The sequence below is a fragment of the Macrobrachium nipponense genome, chromosome 27, assembly GCF_015104395.2.
Source record: "Macrobrachium nipponense isolate FS-2020 chromosome 27, ASM1510439v2, whole genome shotgun sequence".
NCBI lineage: Eukaryota > Metazoa > Arthropoda > Malacostraca > Decapoda > Palaemonidae > Macrobrachium > Macrobrachium nipponense.
The window spans coordinates 71,904,360-71,927,584 of record NC_087216.1 but is presented as its reverse complement, the minus strand read 5'-3'; the positions used below and the strand labels follow the sequence as shown (position 1 = coordinate 71,927,584).

The window sequence follows — 23,225 nt, the reverse complement described above, 5'->3', positions numbered from 1 at the left end:
TCCTCCAAGGTGGTTCTAAAGTTGCCTATCTTCAGCACACGGTCAGTCTTTCACCATCAGAGCTTTAAACACTTTCATCCGTCGATATTCTACTTCTTAGGCTTCTCTGCTTTTTCCTTACTGCTTCGATAAGGGTCTCTTAACCGTCTCTTCACAATACTTGCATTGTCTCGCTATTAAACCTCTAAGATCTATCTTGTCAATCTCTTAATTGAAAATAGCCACATATTCTTTATAAAACTCCTACCGAATCCCCTCTTCCCTCATTCGAAGGAACCATTTCTCTGGTACCGATTCCTTTTGGAAAATCTTTCTAAAGTCCAACTCACCTTACACACCCTGGCCAAACACTCGATTAAGCTGCCGCGCATCATAGCTCATTAATCTCACTCAATTTCCCTCTTTACATCTTGAGCAGTCAATTCGACAGACCTTTTCTCGTGTCAGCATATTGCCTCACTCCTCTGCTCTGGCGTTTAGTCCTTTCAAATTGACCGACTCCAATTCTCTCTCTCTCTCTCTCTCTTCTCTTCTCATCTCCTTCTCTCTCTCTCTCTCTCTCTCTCTCTCTCTCTGCTTATATGTCTGCATATAACCACATCACAAAATCTATCTCTTTCCATCCTCTAAAGATCAGTTTATCCCTATTGTATGTATATATATATATATATATATATATTATATAATTATCTATATTATATTTATAGATATATTATATATGTGTATCTATATCTCTATATATATATATTTATATCTTATATGATATTATTGAATAACAAAACGTTGATTAATCACCAATGGCCAAAAGTTGAAAATTTTCCCGATCCTTCGGTGACGTCCCCAAAGCTCTGAAATAAAAACGGACATTGGTTTGAAAATAATGTTTTTTTGTTAACCTGTGTTTTTTAAGGCCCACATTTGGACATTATAATTCTAACGAATCATATAGACTTTACAGTGCATAATACTGTAATGTTCTTTTTTGAGCAACAAATTCCGAATAAAAGCAACAATTTCACACGGATTCACAACTCTCCAAAAATTTCCCTCCTCCTCAACTTGTTACCACGTGAGTGAGGTCTTCGATGGGCCTTGACTTCTGGCTGAGCTGAATTATCCATTGCTGCGAGTTGGCAGCGACCAGCCATTGCAAGGAGGAGAAAATGGTACCGCAAAGCATACGCAAGCAAGAATCAACGGCCTTTCTCGAACACGCTCTCTGTAGCGTATGGCCCAGATGTGATCTTAGTAGTACTTCCTGGGCTCTAATGGCGTTCGTCCTCTCTCTGAGTCCGAATTCCCAGAGAGATGATCAGGCGGGCGTGCCGTTGCTTGACTGCTCCAGCCGGCTAGCCCCCCTCCGCCAACCCCCCTCCCCCTCTTCTTACAATAACATTCCTTGCTTAAAAGGTATATATCCTAGGATCCCTAGGACACTCGTGGTGCAAAAAGTAATAAAAAAAGAAACAAAATGTGAGACTTTTTGTGCAAGTTTAATAATGAGCTAAGGCTTAAACTGCACTCTCGTCTCTCTCTCGTCTCATCTCTCTCTCTCTCTCTGTGTGTGTGTGTGTGTGTGTGTGTGTAACAGTATATTTTCAATAAATTTTCTCATTATTCCGTACTGTGAATTGGTTAAAATGGTTAAAATGTCCTGCTAGAAGTAGCTAGTTGTCCCTGAGAGAGAGAGAGAGAGAGAGAGAGAGAAGAGAGAGAGAGAGACGAGAGTTAACCAACCCTATAATATAGATCGTTCTTCTTCTTGTGTTTTTACCCTGTCAACAGCGAAAATTGCGACATACTGTTGATTTTTTTACTTGAAATACCTGAGGGATTTAAAAATATCTCTAACGATGCTCTTATTTTTAGGATTTTAAGGAACTGGATATCTGAGCACCTTCCGTGTGGTGATATACCGTATTGTGTTGTCCTGTAATACATTACTCTTTGTTTTTTTGGCTATCTATTGGACAGCCACTAAGTCTTTTGTCCGGAAAATACCTTCATCAGTGAGGCAGGCATTACTATATACTGAAAGCACTAAAAAAAAGGAGCGGTTTTTAGCTGTGCATTCAGTGTCTTCTTATGAATCTGTCTGCTTTCTTTAAATTCTTCACCCTGTTTGCGGTTTACAACTTCTGATTGCAGTTTATTCCACGTGTCACATATCTTGTTTGTAAATACGGTTCCCATACTGGGTTGTTTGTATCTATCAGTTCTAGTTTCCATCTTATTTTCTTGTCTGGTTTTCTTTAACGTAAATATGTTACAGTTTTATTTCAGATCAAAGAGTTAAGTCGATGCGGGTCGAATGATATATTTCGGGAATTCTCTCCTCTCTTGGGAGAGAAAGTGAGAGTTCCCGATGAACTGTTTTCCATGCAGTCTGGAAGCGTTTGCCTGCAGTATTGGCCTCCGTGCACAACAGCCTGTACAACTGCAGGACTTGTGGACAATATAAAGCGGATGACGAGTAGAAGTGGCCCTATGGAGTTCTGCCATTGTTTAATGCCATTTTGAACGCTTTCGCAATACATCATTGCGTTGAAGTGGCTTTGAGTGTTCAGTGCCTGAGTTTGCTGTCATGATTTTATCGGTTTTTCAGATAAACTTCAACCATATGGGTGCTGCGTGACTTCTAAAATGAAAATAGAGCATCTCTCCGTGGGACCTACTCCTTACGTTGTTACTGTTTCCAGGGGGAAGAGGAGAGGGGTGTGCAGAGCAAACAATACCATGTAATTAAATCAGCGGGGAGAGAGGGATGTTGGGTCTTCGTATCAACATCTTTTTGAATCAAATAACAATTTAAATCACCTGCAAGATTTATGCGAGACCCAGATTTGCTATGAACCACACGACCGAATCCAAAAAACCAGTGCAGGTTCCTTCCGTAGAGCTTCACCATATACATGCTATTATCGGTAAGATGAATTACGTCCTACATTCATGCCGTTACATTTAGAGCACCAACCTTCAACACTGTTTTTGATTCACCGGTAGTAAAACGTAATATCATGATTTGCTGACTTCATCACATGTTGCTTTCGAACTTTCCCCTATTGAGAATCCGGAGTACGGCTTTCGGGTATTGGAAATAATGAATTAAGTTTAGTATGAGTAACTCAAAATTCAGTACAAGGTAAGGAAAGCGCCCGCGTTACGATACGTTATAGTTTGTAAACATTGATATGCATACCAGTGTAGATTATAGATACCCGTCTATGGGCATTCCAAACATTATCGTAGCCCCTGCCAAACACTGCTGTATTCAAAGGAAAAAAAAAATTCTATAAATCTTTCTAACACCTTAAACTCAGTTTTGGACAAAAAAGAGACAAACATTCAAACAGTAACGTACATGCGGATAACATCGCAGTTCCTAAATAACCTCACAGTGCGCCTCGTATACAGGTATCGCACACATATGTTCATATATTATTATAAAGGATTGTTTATTCAGACCTCTGAATAATATGTAAGTATAGTCTAATGTCTATGCCAAAACAAAATCTAGAAAATAGAGTTTGCAGAGTACTATGTAGCTCACTATATATATGCATGTACAATTAGTGACATCCAAAAAAGGTAATGGCTAAGACACAAACATTTGTGTAAACATCACTAAGTGGTGTAACAATGCCCATAGTCGACCGGGGTAAGAAAATTGCCAAAATGAAAAGAGAGATTTCCTGTGTTAATTAATTTTATTAGTACAGCTTTTGAATACCTCAGGGTATCTTTGACATCTTTCTAACACGCCATTATAACATAACCATAGGTCTTCCGCTAACACAAAAGAAATTTAGGAAAAACAGGGAAAATTTTTTACACCCCGAGGTTTGGGGTAAAACAATTTGCACACACTGGGTAACAAATTTTCATGCAAAGTTATTGCACCAAGTTGTAAAAATTTATAACCACATCCTTATGGTGGAGAAATTTTACCATTAAGGTGGAAATTTTCCTCGCCGACTTAGACTTTGTATGAAACGAAAGCAAAATACGAGAAAAGAAAACTTTTTAATAAAAAAAATTTTCCTCAATTATTCTCAATCATATATCCATAAGTCCTTCACAATATATCCAACCATTTCATTCATACCCTCTAGTGCTGTGCAGCTATAGTTTCTTCAGGAGGTCCGGTTGCCCTTTAAGATCATCAGATCTGTAGGAACCATTCTTTAACAGTAGGAGAACATGCCCCATGAAAGAATGTATCAGTGTCCTATGATCTGTTTATCCTCCACTGGTGACACTGCCATGTACCACTTTTCTGGAATTGGGGCGAATTCTTGCGGCCGTAGGAACCCATTTCAAATTTATTCGTCATCTGTCACTGAAACGTTTGTTACTTTTCCCCCAGTAATGTTGCTTCTTTGTTCAGTAAAACCACAGCAAAATATTTTATTATAGATTCATCATCAATTTGCACTGATATTGCTATATCTGTGTCTTCAGTGGATTTTGGGGTATCTTTGTAACTCAGTGCCTCTGCTAGTAGTCTCATCCTACATGTTCATCGCCACTCTTGGTGAGATCCTGTAGAAGCTCACAGCCAGAATGAACCACGCGAGAGTCTTTGAACATAGCTTCCACTTGATATACTTGATGAATCATCACATCAGCAGCAAGCATTCTTTCTTTCCACTTTTCTGGCTGTGGGCTTTTTTCCTGCTGTTGCTTCTTCTTTAGTTCTCTGTTTCTCTGGTTCTCTGCCCTCTGCTTTTCTTAGTTTTCCTTTTCCTTTCTGTGCCTTCTCTTTTTCACTCATGCTGCTTATGACTTCCTCTTTGTGTTAGAACTGTGGCTCCCTTTCCCTAATACTCCTGCGAGCACCCAGGTTTTCTTGGCCTGCTGGGGACTTGTTGGTCATCTATGACTTTGTTCATGGACTTCTTGGTTATGTACAAGCCTTTGACAATTGGCCTCTCTGCAAGTTCTTGAAGACTGTGAAAGGTACAGGCCGCAGGCCTTACATGCATGACACAGGAACTTTTGGAAATACTATCAGATGAACTGTGTAACCAGGCTTCCAGATGAACAAGGGGAGGGATCCTGTTACGGTGGCCAAAGGTGTACACTTGTTTCCCGAGCATTGTAAGCTATTTTTTTTTTGGCTTTGAAGTACCAAGCATGGATTGCATTCCCTGTGTCTCCTCTGATAGCGCTGTACAATAGGAATGCATTCTCAGTCTCAGGTCTACAGGCAAGGATCCACCGATTTTATGCTTGCCACCTTTGACTTGCTGAGCCTTGATACATCAAGTTGTGTCTATCAGCTGATAGACTCCAGTAGAAGGAGAATCTTTTGCGTACGGTCCTCTCAGGACAAACCTTTGCTTCACACAGAATGAGGAGTTGAACAAACTTCTCTCTAGCGACTGGTTCTCGTGACATATGCTCATATGATGTCTAGTGCCTGGTCCTATAGTTCTTCATAGGTGCAAAACACACGTTGTCTAATGCTGTAGTATCATCAGTGGCAGTGAGGAGGCAGAGAACATACTGATCTGCTCATCTCTTGCCAATCTTCACAGTTTGCAAGAGTTTGTGACTCACAACCTTCAAGAATCAGGCGAATTGGCCTTTTTTCTTTGGCATTCAACAATTTGACCGAAGTTGTTTCATGGGAATACTATGGCAGTCCATCCACCCATTGTCCTTACACAATAACTGTTTGATTTTGGAATTGTTCCTGAGCCCCAATTCAACTCTGCATCAGCCTTTTTTCCTTTAAATAATACAATGCAGGGAGGTAGAGCATAGCCATTCATCACAGATGGCTGCCAGTACAGTTATATTTTGTTTTTCCACTGCTGGCAGTCACACTTAGTTTTGCTGTCCAATAACCCCAAGTGTGTGAGTCTTTGATGATGAAGAGGAAACGACGTCTCGTCTATGTAGATGTGGCCAGGTTGTCGCTTAGCACATCAAACCTTCATTATTCTATGCAAAAAAAACACCATAAACGAGAGAACCCTCCAAAATAATTAATTCATTAATTTCTACACTATACACTGAGCGAATCACAAACTCACAATTCACCTTACGTGAACATCCTCTCAGTCCAGCCAACCAGTTACAACTGTCACCCCAATTCAAATTTTGCAGCGCATAGCTAACAAAGCAGCAGCTCTCTACTTTAATACATCACAACTTTCAGTGATAAAAATTTTCCCCCAAATTTTGGGGTAAAACATTTGCCGACTAGGTAAAAATTTTGGGGCTGGGGGTAAATGTTTTGCCCCAATGAGGTGGGAATTTCTCTTTGCCCCCCCCCCCCCCCCCCTAACCCAACAGAAGGAGGACGTGGGGCTTCCTACCTCAATAATGAAGGACCCACCTACCCTTTACAAGCAAAATTATTACCCCAACTTCCAGCTTTCATTTTCCGGATAAAGGTGCACCCTTATTCCTCTGAGAACTGGAAAATTTTTTACCCCATATTTTATGAGGTGCAAAAGAAACTGTACAACATATGACGAACAATCACAGAAATTTGTATCACAACACAATGATTCCCCAATGCGAAACCTATTCTGTGTGAGTCACATGTTGCAAAATAATCCATATGGAACAGAGTTATGCCATTGTAAAAGTTTTGCCCCTCTTTCTTTGTCAAAATCTTCCCCCCCGGTTTGCAGAGTAACTATAGTAGCTTCCTATATATATGCATGTACCATTAGTGACATGCCCAAAGGTAATGTTCTAAGAAAACAAAACATTTTGCAAACATCACGAAGTGTGTACATGCCCATAATATGTAAGGTTGGTTGTAGCCAAAATGAGGATTTCTTTTGCTTGTTGAAAGGAAATGACATCTGTAGAGAGGTCAGGTGAAGCTAAACCACCCAAGCGCGCCCCCACCCCCCCACCCCCTCCAACCCAAGGGCTCTTACAGACAACCAACAATTTGCAAAGAAATCTCTAACAGCTTTTTTCCATGGCCCGAATAGTTTATTGTTAGCACTTGAGAAGTTCCAATTTTCAGTACTACAACTAGATGCACCATCCGAGTTGCAGATTATTAAACCTTTCTGAGCTGTCATTTAAACAAGGCAGACAACTTCGAGAATGAACCTCATATACGAGGTGCAGGTCACACTTAGGATCTATGCATTTCTCCCATTTAGTGTCTGAAAGTTAAGGAGATTACATCAAAATCTCATTCTGTATTTATTCCTGTCCTCAGGTTTTCAGGATGTAAGTTAAAAAAAAATTTTAACTTCGTTACAAACTATTTAGGCCATCTGTAATGAGATCACTATATTTTTCTTGTGGTCTGTAAAACTATTTAAATACTGCATGTATGCAGACCTTACCAGCACATTCTAAAATGAGAGAAACCAGCATCGACCCCTTTCCTGCCTTTTACTGTACTTTCCATTCATATTCTTGTTTCTTCCAACTGCTATCCACCCTCCCTTAACAGTTTGTCTCCAGTACAACTGGTGAGTTTTCCTCTTGTTATACTTTCAAAACTTTCTACTCTCAATTTCCCCGCGTTGGAGTGACTTCACCGGTCCAGCGCTTTGCCTTTACTCCAAATGTCTATGTTCCCTCCAATCCAAGATTGCCATATAGATCATATTCGCCATCCATGTCTTATAAGTGATTATTTAGCATCTTTTCAGTAATCAAGTTGCTGGAATTTTAGATTTTTTGTTATTGATGCAAACCCTATTGGTCCTTCCCTACAAGCATGACTTTACATGATGAACATGCTTGTGAATAACTTTTTTTGTTTGTGTCATTTTTATAGAGGCTTGCTTCATAGTGCACCTGTGACGCTTACCTCCTGTTTACGGCCTTTCAGACCTTCCTGTACTTAACTGGGGTCAGGTTTTTTTTTGGTTTTGTTTTTTTCCCTTAGGCGCCTGAGTGGACCTAATTGGATCTCAGCAATAGGCCCTTTTGGCCTAGATTCTATAATTCTATAGTGGGACAGTACCCAGTTTTGTCCAAATGTATTTTGGGGGATTGAAATTGTTAGGAATGAAGTCATATTTTATGACCCATATCTTGATATGCAGGGAAAACAATGAGGGAAAGATAGAGAACAGTGTTTCTCCCAGGCACAGCCGTCGTCTCCATGACGGTGTAGTTGTGATGGTTTCCAGCTAAGGATGCTGCAAGCATTATGCATTTGACTCACAAACTTATGCAATTATGGTGTCCTAATCAAGATTTTTTCTCCCTTCGAGGAAATCCTACTGGATCACAACCCGACCGAAAGCATTCCAGTCTCTGTGACTTAAAACTTAAGTTGGTTTTGTGACAGATTTTAAGCCTCTGAAAGGTAATGAAGATAGAAAACATTATGTGGACCATAAGGGTCGTTGCAGCGTCCCTTCTGACCCAGCTGCAACTCCTTTCGTTCCTTTTTGCTGTACCATCTGTTCATATTACATTTCTTCCATCTTGCTTTCCACTCTCTACTAACAATTGTTTCATATTAAATTAACAAATAATGACTATCAACACTTGGATCATAAATTAAGATATCAGCCTCGGAGAGAGCAACAGTATGTATTACTACTCATGGACCTTACAGCAATTATTATATCATTAATTTTTCTCCATCATGTAATCATAATGTACGACCTGTCATATCAACATATGAAACCCTTAGAGAGCTTCAGTCATGTAATGTGATTACAATGTATTAAACCAGTAATCTTTTGAGGAAGAAAAACACAAAAGTGTAACTGAGTCCAATTTTTATTTATGTATCTCCTGTCCTATAATGCTGCACATGTAGTTTTTGTCTGTTAAGATAGTTAATTTTGATGGGTGAGAGTTACATAAATGCAGGATGGTACTTATAAATTGAAAATAGAATACTAATTATGATTTGCATTCTGGCCTTAGTCCTGAAGTAGTGTGAGTGAAAAAAACTGAACTAGAGGTATATTGTAACGCAATGAGATAAAAGACTACTGTAGTTGAGCAAGCGGTTTATTTCTTATCCCTGACCTGGTTTTTTTTTTCAGCAGATTTTAGGAAGATTTTGTCTCTCAATGGAGTATTGCTTGTCTGTGTTTTTGTAGGCAATTCAAATGTAGTTTTCTGTCTCTAACACAGGAATGTTTTGTTGCAAATTTCTTGGGTAACTTCTGATTGCAGCATGCACGCATCCTACCAGATATACGAAAATGTTCCAATCTGAAATAACCACAAATTGTTGCATGCTGCCTGGGGGATGCAAGATGGAGTTCTACTCGTCCAATGGGACACATCCCCTATGAAAGAGAATGGGAACCTAGTATGCACAGTTGTTTAAGGCGTATCATTTTTAAAAATGCTCTTGAACATATTGGATTATTTTTAGTGTATCTAAGGATTAGAGCACTTTAACAGAACACAAAGACTCAGTGTTGATGAGAGAAAGTTCACCCCAGTTCGAATTTATTCACCATGTTTTATTGAGTGACAAAAACCCTTTCCTGGAAGCCTGAATGTGCTCACCTGGAGAGAGAGAGAACTACTTGGAAAGAAACTTGGATTCCAGAGCACTTCAGTTTCTTTACCAAATGGGTATCAGATAGCTTTATAGTACTTACGTTTCCACAATGAAACTACTGTGGAGGATGGCTTGTAGCCAAAAGGACACTCTTTCTAAAATAGGTACGTATATCAATTTGTGGAGTAAAACCTAAATATTGCTCTATATTACTGTTATTGAAGAAGTGTTACATGAACTATGGAGTTGTCTACAAATGGTACAGCTTAAGAACACAAGCACTAAAAAGCAAGCATTTCAAGACTTGATGTAGAACACTTTGAGGAATTCTTAGTCCTAATGCCCTGTTCCATTTCATTGTCTTGGCATTCTTATTCTGGCACTGAAGCAGGGTTCCAATCCGCGTTGGCAGGTTTTCTCGCAGATATAGCTGTTGGTAGAATGAGGCAAAGTTTGTATCATATCTTCTTCCAGAGGAAATAATTGTTTGAGGTATACAACCTTGGTTGACTTCTAACTCTTGACTGTGAAGATGATCCAGCTTCACAGAAGCAAAAGGAAAATGTACTTTTAGAGCATTGTACGTAATCTCAGGTTTTTGAGTTCGAAAAGTATCAATATTGGAGCTACTCTGTTGAAAATTTTTTCATCACGATCGGAATCATGATCAGCTACTGCTGTCAGTGTGGGGGTCCTGAAATGGGAGGTTTAAACACATATTGTTTGGAAACTCGAATTTCAAGTCAGTGGCACTTATGTGTACTTTGTTCTGGTACAAATGGATTTCATCTAATAAAATATAATAAAATTCCTTACCTGAACTCATTGTATCAAATGTGATCATTGATGCGATCTCTTTTCTTTACTGAACTCACGGGACAATCGCCATCATTGAAGCGATCTTCTTTTTCTTATAGAATGGATCAGTGTTCTCGTGACCAATTTGTTGTTGGGCTCCCTTTCACCCCACCTGGAGGGAAAAAAATATCAATTTTAGAACACACTGCCATTGTCATTTACGAATGGTAACACTAGAAGAGTTCTAGTACTAAAAATGCTGCCAGTGTCCTCCACCACTTGTGCCTAGTCCTGAGGGTAGGAATTATAATACCCTGTCCAAGGAATGAAGAGCATAAGATAAAGGAGAATTAAGAGTCCCATCTGAAAGCCCAATACTTTTTTTAAATCTGTTTCATCAGTAATGCTTAATAACTTTGGAATGGATTGATCTTCTAGCAAAAGTTCAGAACACAGGCGCCTACCTGTGGTCGGAGTTTCAAGTATTGGGGTACTGCCTGTAATATACATTACGTGATACGTGGAGAGTGATAAATGGTCCTCTGTCTAACTTTGGTTATCATTTTTCAGTAGTCGAAGTGTGATCCTGTGAGTCTTTGACCCTATTGCACGATATAATTCGAATTATGCTTCTTCCTCTCAGTTTTCTTGAAGAAGCCTAACTCTCATTTCTGATCTAGGTACTATCTCATGAATCATGAATTCTTGTTGCTACAATTTCAGCTCTTACCATGATTCAAACGATTTGGTGAATGGTGCCATCTGCAACCCATCTGTAGGTCCCTTCTTCCTGCAGGTCATTCAGTCCCACATAGGTGTTGTGACCTTTTGCAAGATCTGCAAAGAGAAGAATTGATTAAATTGAACGGAAAAGTATGGTTCTCCATGATTGTCTCATGGGTGATTCCTGAAAATAGAAGATAATTCAGCTGTCAAGAAATTCTATGGAAATATGCGACAAGTAAATTTGTTTGTAGTTTATGAGATATATAATCGTTTTATATGGTAGCATGGGGCCCCTCATGGCTTACAGGTATATAGTACCAGCAACTTCCTTATAAAGTGGTATTGTGTTCAGTAATATCAAAAGCACTAAAGATCAAAGACTTCGGCTGGGTCTATTTTGAACTTAGATCAGTGACTTATCTCTCTCATGAAGCAAAGTTGATGGTACCACTGTAGTGGCGCCTGAATAGTATTTAAACTCACAGTCACTTGTACTCACCACGGAGGAAGTTGTAATCCTCATCGCTAGTGATTGTGACCAAGTCTGAATCCAAGGCTAAGCATTTCTGACGGCTCTGCTCCCAGTTGCTGGTGTCTTTGCCAAGGAAGTAACAGTAGTTATCCCAGCTTCAGCCAACCGTTTTCACAGTAAAAAACGATCTGGAAGTCAAAGTAAGATGTTTCTTAGCAGCATTGAATGTCATGTCAGTTTTTTAAGCTGGTTATCTCTGGTTTAGGTCCTCCTTGGGCAATGCCAAGTGCTACCCATTTGGTCTCTTGCATGGCTCACTGTAGGTGGTTCTAAAGTTGCCTATCAATTCCAGCACAAGGTCAGCTTTCACCATCAAAACTTTAATCACTTTCATCCGTCAATATTCTACTCTGTAGCTTCTCTGCTTTTTTTCCTTGACTGCTTCGGTAATGGTCTCATAATCATCTTTACAATACTTGCATTGTGCTCCTATTAAACCTTCTAAAATCTATCTTGTCCTTTTCTAAGTGAAAATAGCCCTAAATAATTCTTTTAAACTCCTACAGAATCACCTCTTCCCTCATACTAAGGAACCATTTCTTCCTAGACCCATTCCCTTGGAATCTTTCCAAAGTCCAGACTCACCTTACACACCCTGGCCAAACACTCGATTAAGCTGCCACCATCATAGCTCATTATCTCACTCAATTTCCCTCTTCACATCTTGAGCAGTCAATTCGACAGGCTTTCTCGTGTCAGCCATATTGCCTCCTCCTGTGCTCTGCGTTCAGCCATTCAAATGACCGACTCCATCTTGAGAGGACACCAGCTGTTTGAGAGCTCCTTCATTGTCAGCTTTTCTCGCAAAGCTCTATTTGTTTACTCTGTTCCTCTATGGAGTGTACTTGGTTAAATTCACACCTAAGTAATTATTCATTCTCTCTCTCTCTCCTCTCTCTCTCTCTCTCTCTCTCTCTCTCTCTCTCTCTCTCTCTCTGCCTCTTGCTTATCTGTCTGCATATAAACACCTCACAAAATCTATCTTCTATCACTTTAAAGATCAGTTTATCCATACATATATATATATATATAAAATATATATATATATATATATATATATATATATATATATATATATATATAGAATAAAATGATTGAATCACACGTTGATTAATCACCTGATGACCATAAGGCGGAAATTATCTCTACCCCTTTGGTGACGTTCTCCGAAAGCTCTGAAAATAAAAACGGAAACCATGGTTTGAAAACATGTTTCTTTTTGTTAAGCTGTGGTTTTGTGGCCACATTGGACATTATAATTCTAAAGAATCAATACAGAGTTTTACAGTGCATAATACTGTAATGTTCTTTTTGAGCAAAAAAATACGAATAAATGTAACAATTCACACGATTCACACTCTCTTTCCTCCTCCTCACCTTGTACCACGTGAGTGAGGTCTTCGATGGAGCCTGCACTCTGCTGAGCTGAATATGATCCATTTGCTGCGAGTGGCAGCGACAGCCATTGCAAGGAGGAGAAAAATGGTCGCAAGCAGACGCAAGCAAGAAGCAACGGCCGTGCTCGAACACTGCATCTCTGTAGAGTATGAGATGTGAGCTTAGTAGTACTACTTGCTCTAATGGCGTTCGTCCTCTGTCTGAAGTCTGAATTCCCAGAGAGATGATCAGGAGGGCGTGCGTTGCTTGACATGCATCAGCCGCTACCCCCCCACCCCCAACCCCACACCCCCGCCCCCTCCTCTTATAAATAAAAGTTCTTGCTTAATGGGTAATTTCCTAGGATCCCTAGTGACACGCCGTGGTGCAAAAAGTAATAAAAAGAAACATAAAATCTGAAAACTTTATTGTGCAAGTTCCAAAATGAGTTAGTCTTAACTGCATTCTCTCTCTCTCTCTCTCTCTCTCTCTCTCTCTCTCTCTCTGTGTGTGTGTGTGTGTATGTGTAACAGTATATTTTCAGATAAATTTTCGCCATATTCACGTATGTGAATATGGTTAAAATGGTTAAAATGTCCTGCTTAAGAAGTAGCTAAGTTGTCCGAGAGAGAGAGAGAGAGAGAGAGAGAGAGAGAGGTTGAGAGAGAGAGAGAGAGAGAGAGAGAGTTAACCAACCCCTTATAATAGAGATCGTTCTTCTTCTTAGGTTTTACCCTGTCACAGGAAATTGCGACATACTGGTGATTTTTCTTTTGTACTTGAAATTCCTTGAGGGATTTAAAAAATATCTCTAACGATGCTCTTATTTTTAGGATTTTGAAGGAAAATGGATATCTTGAGCACCTTCCGTGGGTGATATACGTATTGTGTTGTCCTGTAATACATTACTTTGTTTTTTTGGCTATCTATTGACAGCCACTAACGTCCTTTTGTTGTCCAGGGAAATACCTTCAGTCAGTGAGCAGGCATTACTATATGACTGAAGCACTAAAAAAAAGGAGCAGGTTTTACTGTGCATTCAGTGTCTTCTTAATGAATCTGTCTAGCTTCTTTTAAATTCTTCCACACTGTTGCTGTTTACAACTTCTGATGGCAGTTTATTCCACGTGTCACATATCTTGTTTGTAAAGAAGTTCCCGCAATGGGATGTGTTGTATCTCTTCAGTTCTAGTTCCATCCATATTTCTTGTCTGGTTTCTTTTAACGTAAATAGGTTACAGTTTATTCAGATCAAAGCAGTTAAGTCGATTCGTTCGAATGATATTTTTCGGGAATTCTCTCCTCTCTTGGGGAGAGAAAGTGGAAAGTGGAGAGTTCCAGATGAACTGTTTTCCATGCAGTCTGGAAGTGTTTGCCTGCAGTATGCATCCGTGCCACACAGCCTGTACACTGCAGGACTGTGACAATAGAAAGAGGATGACGAGTTAGAAGTGGCCCTATGGAGTTCTGCCCATTATGTTTAATGCCATTTTGAACGCTTTCCAAATACATACATTGCATTGAAGTGGCATGTTGAGTGGTCAGTGCATTGGGTTTGCTGTCATGATTTTTATCGGTTTTTTTAGGATAACTTCAACCATATGGGTGCTGCGTTGATTCTAAAAATGAAAAATAGAGCATCTCCGTGGACCTACTCGTACGTTGTTACTGAGGGAAGGTTTCAACTTTAAATTGCTAAGACTTTCCATTAATTGCAGCCCCACGGCGTCCACTCGACTAGAGAAAGGAAACCGAGTCTAAGCAAGGAAGGTTGTCGCCTTTTCCTTTATGTTTCCGTATATATGGCACTGAATGGTGGTGTTGCTAAAAGCCCGTTTGTCTAACAGATCTTCATAGGTGTCCAAACCATCGCACACGTTCTCGCATGGCATTTTGTGTTCGAGTTTTTCCTGTCAAGAAAATAGACAGATAAAACTTTTAAGAGAACTTTAATCCCCATTCTAACGTCAGGGGTGCGTTCAAACCTAAGAAGGAGTACACCATTAGGAGCTCATTTAAATGCAAAGACATCATGGCTCCCGAACTAGTCTCATGTTGATTGTTGTGACGACGTACATGGGAAAAGAATGCTGCATTTTTAGTGAGTGTGTTAAAGTCTTCTAGAGTAGGTATTTTTGTCTTCTAATATGCTTTATTTCGTTTTTTATGTTTGTACCATGATACTTTTTTGTATATATAACCTTTTGGGTAACATTACTGTATTCCAGTGATTTTTTGTGGTTTTTGTTCTTTTTGTTGCATGACCTGATTGCATATATTTATGTATGTTATGGTATATATATATATATATATATATATATATATATATATATATATATTATATTATTTAGACTTAGAATATTATAAACTCGAGGCTCAAAAAATTATACAACACATACATTAAGATGAACCAAAAATCTGACTTGAACAAGATAGTACAACCACAACTTAGGCCTACTTACTACAGAGGTGTGTCAGTTCAACTTGGGCGCTAAAATGCTGAATCAATAACGACTCAAAGACGAGCAGAGAAGTCAGGATAATTTAGTACAGGTTTTACCATATTTTGTCGATTTCTGATATGAGAAAATTCGGGAATGGACGAATGACAGGTAGAAATTGAATCGAGTTGAAGATGATCAAAACAAATACAATAGAAGTTCGAACGTAGACCTGGAATTTTTTTTATTTTTTTTTTATTTTAACGGTAGCTTTCAAAATGTCACCATGTCGAAACACTATAACATCCAAAAATGGCAATCAATCATTCCATTCTCTCTCTCTCTTCTCTCTCTCTCTCTCTCTCTCTCTCTCTCTCTCTCTCTCATGTAAACTTGATATTAGGATGTAATTATCAGCGGACGAGAAGAATTGGTTGGTCAGTTGGAGAGCCGATCTAAAGAGAACAAAAATACAGGGCGTCCATAAAGTCCCAGTACCGTTCCAAGTAATACATACTTGTAATGGTACTGGGACTTTATGGACACCCTGTACATGGGACAGAGGGTTGATCCTTTAGCCATATACCGTCAACCTGTTCATGCAAACGATATCATTAAAAATAGAGGTAGTGTCCAGCACTGTTTATAACTGCAACAATGTCTTAAAATGGCAACGATCATAGAATCATTGCCAAATGTTACCACGACCCACAGCTTAACAAAAACAGATTGGCAACTAGATCCACTTTTTTCAAAGTGCCGCTGGTTGCTTCACAGAGAAAAGTCACCCCAAGGGGACACTATGAACATATTCAACTGGGCTTTGGTTTATGTCAGACACAAGGACAAGACAATTAAAGGAGAATATAGAGTGACAGCTATTCAGAACTTTGGTAAACAAAAAACTTATTCACATACATATTAAACACACATCACTATACAACGAAGATATCTCTAAGGCAACTAATTTGTATTTAAGTCTGTAATTATATCTTTGAGGTCATTCTTAGACATGTTACAAATACTAGGGTCTAAATGAAACAGGCCACGACTAATATTAAAATTACAATGCGAAGGAAGTGTATTAAAGAGATTCGAAAAGATTCGTGATGAGACATCTTTTGACCTTGCCAATTACTTAACTTCTAGTCCAATTTATTCGGTGGTTGTTTTCACTTAAAATGAATGAATATTGCATTAGATGTTTCGCCCAGTTTTTACAGAATATTTATGCTGGCTTAATATCTTACTTCTAAGCCCTTGCTCGACTGTCTGAGATAAAAAAGAGGGGCAGGTCCATACATGGATTTTAAATATTATGATGTTGCTTTCCCACGGGCCATTTTTTATTAACATTCCTTTTAGTGTGTTATCATAGGAAAAAAAAACAAGGTTGACCGTAAAGGCTTTTAACAATGATTTAATGGTTTCAAATCCGTTAAAATAAGGTAAACTAAGAATGTTCTTAGAATTTTTCTTTTCTTTTCTCCGTGTTACTTTACACTATAAAAACTTTTTATAACAAATATCTAATATATGTGAAGGATAACATAAATCTTTCCCTATTTTCAAATATATTCAATTTCTTGATCCAAATATTGGGGACTGACAATGCGCAATGTTCGTAAAAACATATGTTGACCTGCACCTGTATATGAGGTTCATCCTCAATCGAAGTCGTTCTGCCATGTATTAACCCTTAAACGCGACTGGACGTATTTTACGTGACATTTTTGTCTCGGGTGCCGACTGGACGTATTTTCGTCGACATACAAAAGTTTTTTTAAAAAATTCGCGGAAAAAATACTTTTAGGCCTACCAGCCGAAAAACTCTTGAATCACGCGCCTTGGGGGATGATGGGAGTTCACGGATCAAGGTGTTGTTTTGTTTACAATCGTTACGCAGGCGCGCAAGCGCGAATTTCTTTCTTGCCGCACTAAAAAGTATCTGTGACACATCTCTGAAATTATTTCGTCACTTTGACATAATTTTTGTACCATTTTAAATTAGCCGTTACATAGAGATTATATATGAAAATGTGCGCATTTGTATGTAGAATACAACAAAAAAAAATACTCATGATTGTAGCTTTTTTATCAGTTTAAGATATTTTCATATAAATAACGATAAGTGCCAAAAATTTCAACCTTCTTGGTTCAACTTTGACTCTACCGAAATAGTCGAAAAACGCAATTGTAAGCTAAAACTCTTATATTTTAGTAATATTCAATCATTTATCTTAATTTTGCAACTAATTGGAAGTGTCTAGCAACAATATTTCGATTATGGTGAATTTATGAAAAAACTTTTTCCTTACGTCCGCGCGGTAACTCTTCCGAAAATAATCATACATGCGATTGTGGTAATGTTTGCACCATTTTAAATTAGCCGTTACATAAAGTATATATGAAAATGTGCGCAATTTCATGCACAATACAACTAAAAACAACCCATGGTTGTAGCTTTTATCAATTTTGAAATATTTTCATATAAAAAATGATAAGTGACAAATTTTCAACCTTCGGTCAATTTTGACTCTACCGAAATGGTCGAAAAACGCAATTGTAAGCTTAAAACGCCTATATTCTAGTAATATTCAAGCATTTACCTTCATTTTGCAACAAATTGGAAGTCTCTAGCACAATATTTCGATTTATGGTGAATTTATGAAAAAAAATAACAAAAAAATAACATTTTCTTTACGTCCGCGCGGTAACTCTTCCGAAAAAATCATACGTGCGATTGTGGTAATGTTTGCACCATTTTAAATTAGCCGTTACATAACGTTTTTATATATGAAAATGTGCGCAATTTCATGTATAATACAACAATAAATAGTTGAAGGTTGTAGCTATTCTCATTTTCTAAATATTTGCATATAAATCACGATAAATAGAAAAAAAACCACGTTCGGTCAAATTTGACTCTACCGAAATGGTCGAAAAAAACGCAATTGTAAGATAAAACTCTTACAGTCTAGTAATATTCAGTCATTTATCTTCATCGTGAAACAAATTCGAAGTCTCTAGCACAATATTTAAATTTATGGTGAATTTTTTAAAAAAACTTTCCTTCCCTCCGCGCGCGGATTCTCCGCCACAAATCTCCGAAATGCGTAAGTCCCATTCTCGGAATATTGCTCCGTTTCATATTAGGCATTTCATAGAGTTTTATATATGAAAATGTGCGCAATTTCATGTAGAATAAAACGAAAAATATTTGAAAGTTGTAGCTTTTCTTATTTCCGAAATAATTGCATATAAAAAATAAAAAAATATATATATAAAAAATTCGACATTCGGTCACTTTAGCTCGTCAGATATGGCCGAAAACTGCATTTGTAAGCTAATATTCTTACAGTATAGTAATATTCAATCATTGTCTTCATTCTGAAACATATTGAAGTCTCTAGGACAATATTTAGATTTATGGTGAATTTGAAAAAAATATGTGTTTACGTAAGCGCGTTACGAATTCATGCATTATTTTGTGATAATATTTTCTCTGTGTTGCTTTTATCGTTTTACAATGTGTTATATATCAAAATGATCGCAATTTAGTGACATTACAACGAAAAAAAAAGTAACTTGTTACCTTCAACCGTTTTGCGCACAGCGCGATTTGAATAACAATTATATATGAAAATTTCGTTTTTGCGCTATCATATATCGCATTATTTATTTATATGATAATGATAACTTTTTTCATTTCTTCTGATGGTTGCATACTAAACTTCAAGCAATGACAAAAAAAGGAGCCAAAAATGAACTCTTAATCTTGAAAACTAAGCGCGCTAGTGTGAAAAAAATGAAAAAAACATTTTTTCCGCTTACGCGCTCACTTCCAAACCCCTCGGCATACGGGAGTCATTTTTTTATTTACTGCTCCGGCGTTTAAGGGTTAATATGACAGCTTCAAGAAAGGTTTAATAATCTGCAACTCGCATCTAGTTGTAGTTACTGAAAACGATACTTCTTCAGTGCCAACAATAACTATTCTGGCCATGAACAAACTGTTAAGAGAATTCTTTGCAATTGGTTGGTCGTCTTATAGGAGCCCTCGGGGGGGGGGGGGGGGGGGGGGGGGGGGGGGGGGGGGGGGGGGGGGGGGGGGGGGGGGGGGGTGTTGGCTAAGCTTCAGCCGACATCTCTACAGATTGTCATTTGCTTTTCAACAGCAAAACGAAATCCACCTGAGGTAGCACTCATTTTTGGCCTACAACCAACTTATGGATATATGGGCATGTTACACACTTAGTGATGTTTACACAAATGTTTGTTTCTTACCCATTACTTTTTTGGCATGTCACTAATTGTATATAATATATTATATATATATATATATATATATATATTATATATATATATATATATATATATACTATATATTGTGAGCTACTATACTACTCTGCAAACCTCTATCTAGAAAGCAGATAAATAGAATGTTTTTGTCTTAATAAATAAAGATGATTATGTAAAATAAAATGTTAGTTTTTGTTGAGTGACCAAGAACCTTATACAGTACTGAACCATAATCCATTAGAGAAGGTTAATAGTAGTTTCAATAAAAAACTTAAAACATTGTTAAGGGGAAAAATAAGATTTAATTAAGAAATTTTGTATTGTATGTGCATCCTTGCCCTATCTTTATGGACTTATTAAAACTCACAAACAAAATAATCCTGTACGACCTATTATTAGTTTCTGTAGAGTCATCAACTTATAATTTGTCAAAGAGGCTTGTCAGTGAATTGTCTCCTCTTATGGGAAAACTTTCAGGATTTTCAGTAAAATATAATGTGGATTTTGTAAACTTTCTCAGAAGCTATAACATTCATTACGAATTTAAAATGATTAGCTTGATGTAGTTTCCCTTTTTACTAAAGTTCCAGTTGACGACCTGATACATTTTTAGCTGATGAGTTGGATAAATACAAATTTTCTCTGCAAACTGACACCATTTTAGAGTTACTAAAACTGTGTATTAAGGAATGTAAATTTACTTTCAATGGTAAATTCTATGAGCAGCGGTTTGGTGATGACTATGGGGAACCCTTTATCGGCCCTTTTAAGCAACATTTACATGGAATTTTTTAAAAAGAAACTTCTATCGAATATTTTACCTGCGAATGTTCTTTGGTTTAGGTATGTCGATGACATATTTTGTGTATAGCCTTTGTGTGAGGATGAGAACCGATTTTTAATTAGATTAAATGCGCTAGTTCCCTCTATAAAGTTCACACTTGGGGAGGAAAAAGATTCAGTTTTGCCATTTTCAGATGTAAGTGTGCATAGACAGGGTAACAGATTTAATTTAAATTTTCGGTTTTTAGGAAACCTACAAATGTATGTTCTTACATTCACTTTTACTCCAATCATCATTTGAAAGTTAAACTCTCTGTATTTTCTTCCATGTTTTTAAGAGCTTGAAGAATTTGTTGTCCTCCTGAATTTTTAGAAGACGAGATTGCCAAGATTTATGATATTGCTTTTAAATTGAAGTATCCGGCATTTTTAGTTGATGTTGCTTTAAGAAAAAGCTAAGAAACAAAATTTTTATGCAGTAGACCATATACAGGCTTTTGACCCTAGTAATTTTCTTGTTTACCTTTTGACAACAGGTTTCTTTCTTTGCCAAAAATGTTTAAAGTTTTAAATTTCAATGTTGTTTTTAGTAACACTCAGTCTGTAAGAACAATTTTAATAGGGAACTCTCCACATTTACAAACGGGTTGCATTTACGAAATTCCATGCAGAGGTTGTGATAAAAAATATATTGGTCAAAGTGGCAAACTATTGGCATCAAGATTAAATCAACATAAATATTATGTACTTGCAATAAATACATCGAGTGCTCTCTTTTTACATAATTTCAATCACGCAATTAATTGGAACAATTCAAAGGAAATTTTATTTTCTAGAGATATTATTAAAAGAAACATTATAGAATCTAGTATAATAAAATATAAGTCAAGTGGTGTTTTTAATATTAGCAACGGACAATATAAACTAGATAACTGGCTTACGAAATGTATTGTTGACAACTTCGTAACTATGTAATTGACTGCTTAGTAGTTCCCATTTCCATTTGTTTGTTGTCCTTTAAGTGTAATTCTCGGCTGTGGACCATTTGCTTCTTGACTAGGCTGTTGATTGTTCTGTATTTTACTTTTGTTTTTTGTTTTTATGTTTACCTTTGATATTTGGAAGTTTATTTTTCATTCTTTTATATACTGTACCCTGATGAGGTGTATCAAGAATACACGAAAGCGCTAGGTACGGCTGCTTTTCATTTTTCCTGCTGGCTCTTGATATACAATCTTCACGTGTTACTTGTGATCGTATAACATTATCGATGTCAGGCGAATCTTTACCATATTTGCTACCTTCAAGATCCTACACCCTTCACTGGGAGCCCTCGTTGCTGATTTTTCCTCCTCCCTCATCAGAGCCCTCGAGCTAAAATTTACAACTTTAATTTTCTATGTATGTGTTTGAGTGAGCATGTTATGCCAAAATCGTTTTTATCCCAGAAACATCAGCGGCCTATCAGTAAACCATTCGAAGAATATGAACGTCTTATACTACAAAAGTACATAGAAATAACGAAACTGGATGTGGAACAAGCTTTCAGAATCCTGAGGTCAAATAGATATAGTTTTAATCATGCAATCCCCTTGGAATGGAAGACTCGATTGGGCGATTATTGTTATCATAAGTTACGAAGCCAGTGCCGACGTCTGAAGAATAAACTCGATCGTAAACTTAAACAGCTCATCAAGAACAGCGGTTGGACTAAAGATGCAAATCCTCAGTTTGTATGTAATTTATCGGATAAAGTGTTAGATGATGTAACAAGAGCGGCTGTCGGTTACTGTATCAACTTCAGTGTTTGTGACGAGAAAGTGGACTGGGTAGGAATAGCTAAATCATTTTGTAATTTAGAAAAATTTGGATCGTTGTCTATTGCAGATTTCAACATCTGTAAGGGTATTGTTTATGGTGCATGTTCTAATAACCATTTACATTAGGTACCACTACCACACACACACACACACACACACACAGAGAGAGAGAGAGAGAGAGAGAGAGAGAGAGAGAGAGAGAGAGAGAGAGAGAGAGAGAGAAATGAGCGGATCGATGCATAAATAAATCAGTCAACTGGCAGCTAACAACCGACTTCGTTAGATATATACAACAATCTATATTATTAGATAGATAGACAGATAGATAGATATATAGATAAGAAAAAATACAAAAGTTTAAACTGAAGCAACTTTCAGAGAGAGAGAGAAGGAAAGGCGAGGGAAGGAAGACAAGGGGGAGAGGTGGGTAGGCGGAGCTCTTACTGTTGTGTTTCGAATCCATTTCTGGCTAATCGAGTTTTTGCCTCTTTGTACAAGGACAAGTGTCTTTATTCTTTACAATTAGTGATTCATGATACTCTTATAAATTACGGCACTGGGTGTAATACACTCTAGCAGAGTCTCGTACTGATACGAGTGTTCATTACAGAGTTATTGCCAAAAAACGTGCTTGCACTGTCTCTGAAACCCATAGTAGTTCCTAGCCACGTAAAAATATCTAATCCTTTTGGGTCAACCCTAAGAGAGCTGTTAATCAGCTTATTGGTTTTGTGAAGCCAAGATATTCTTACCTTAGAAATTAACTATTCAAAACTGCTCAGTTTTTGCCATAAATTAAAGATTGTTCTTTAAATAAATATAAAAATCCCACTAGTTTGTCAAATTAGTACTGAATAACCTTGCCGTCCCAGTTCTGCTATATCCGTAAATTATATGTATCTTGTTTCCCTTATAGTACCATGTCAACAGTGCACCTCATGCTGGGCATTGTAGGCATTACTTGAGGTTATTTGCCACTT

General features: G+C 37.6%; 1 pseudogene; it reads right to left on the bottom strand.

Annotated features, from left to right (window-relative positions):
* Positions 1-11,000: 11,000 nt before the first annotated feature.
* The window catches only part of LOC135200730 (C-type lectin domain family 4 member M-like), a 45,585-nt pseudogene continuing 33,360 nt past the window's right edge, over positions 11,001-23,225 (bottom strand).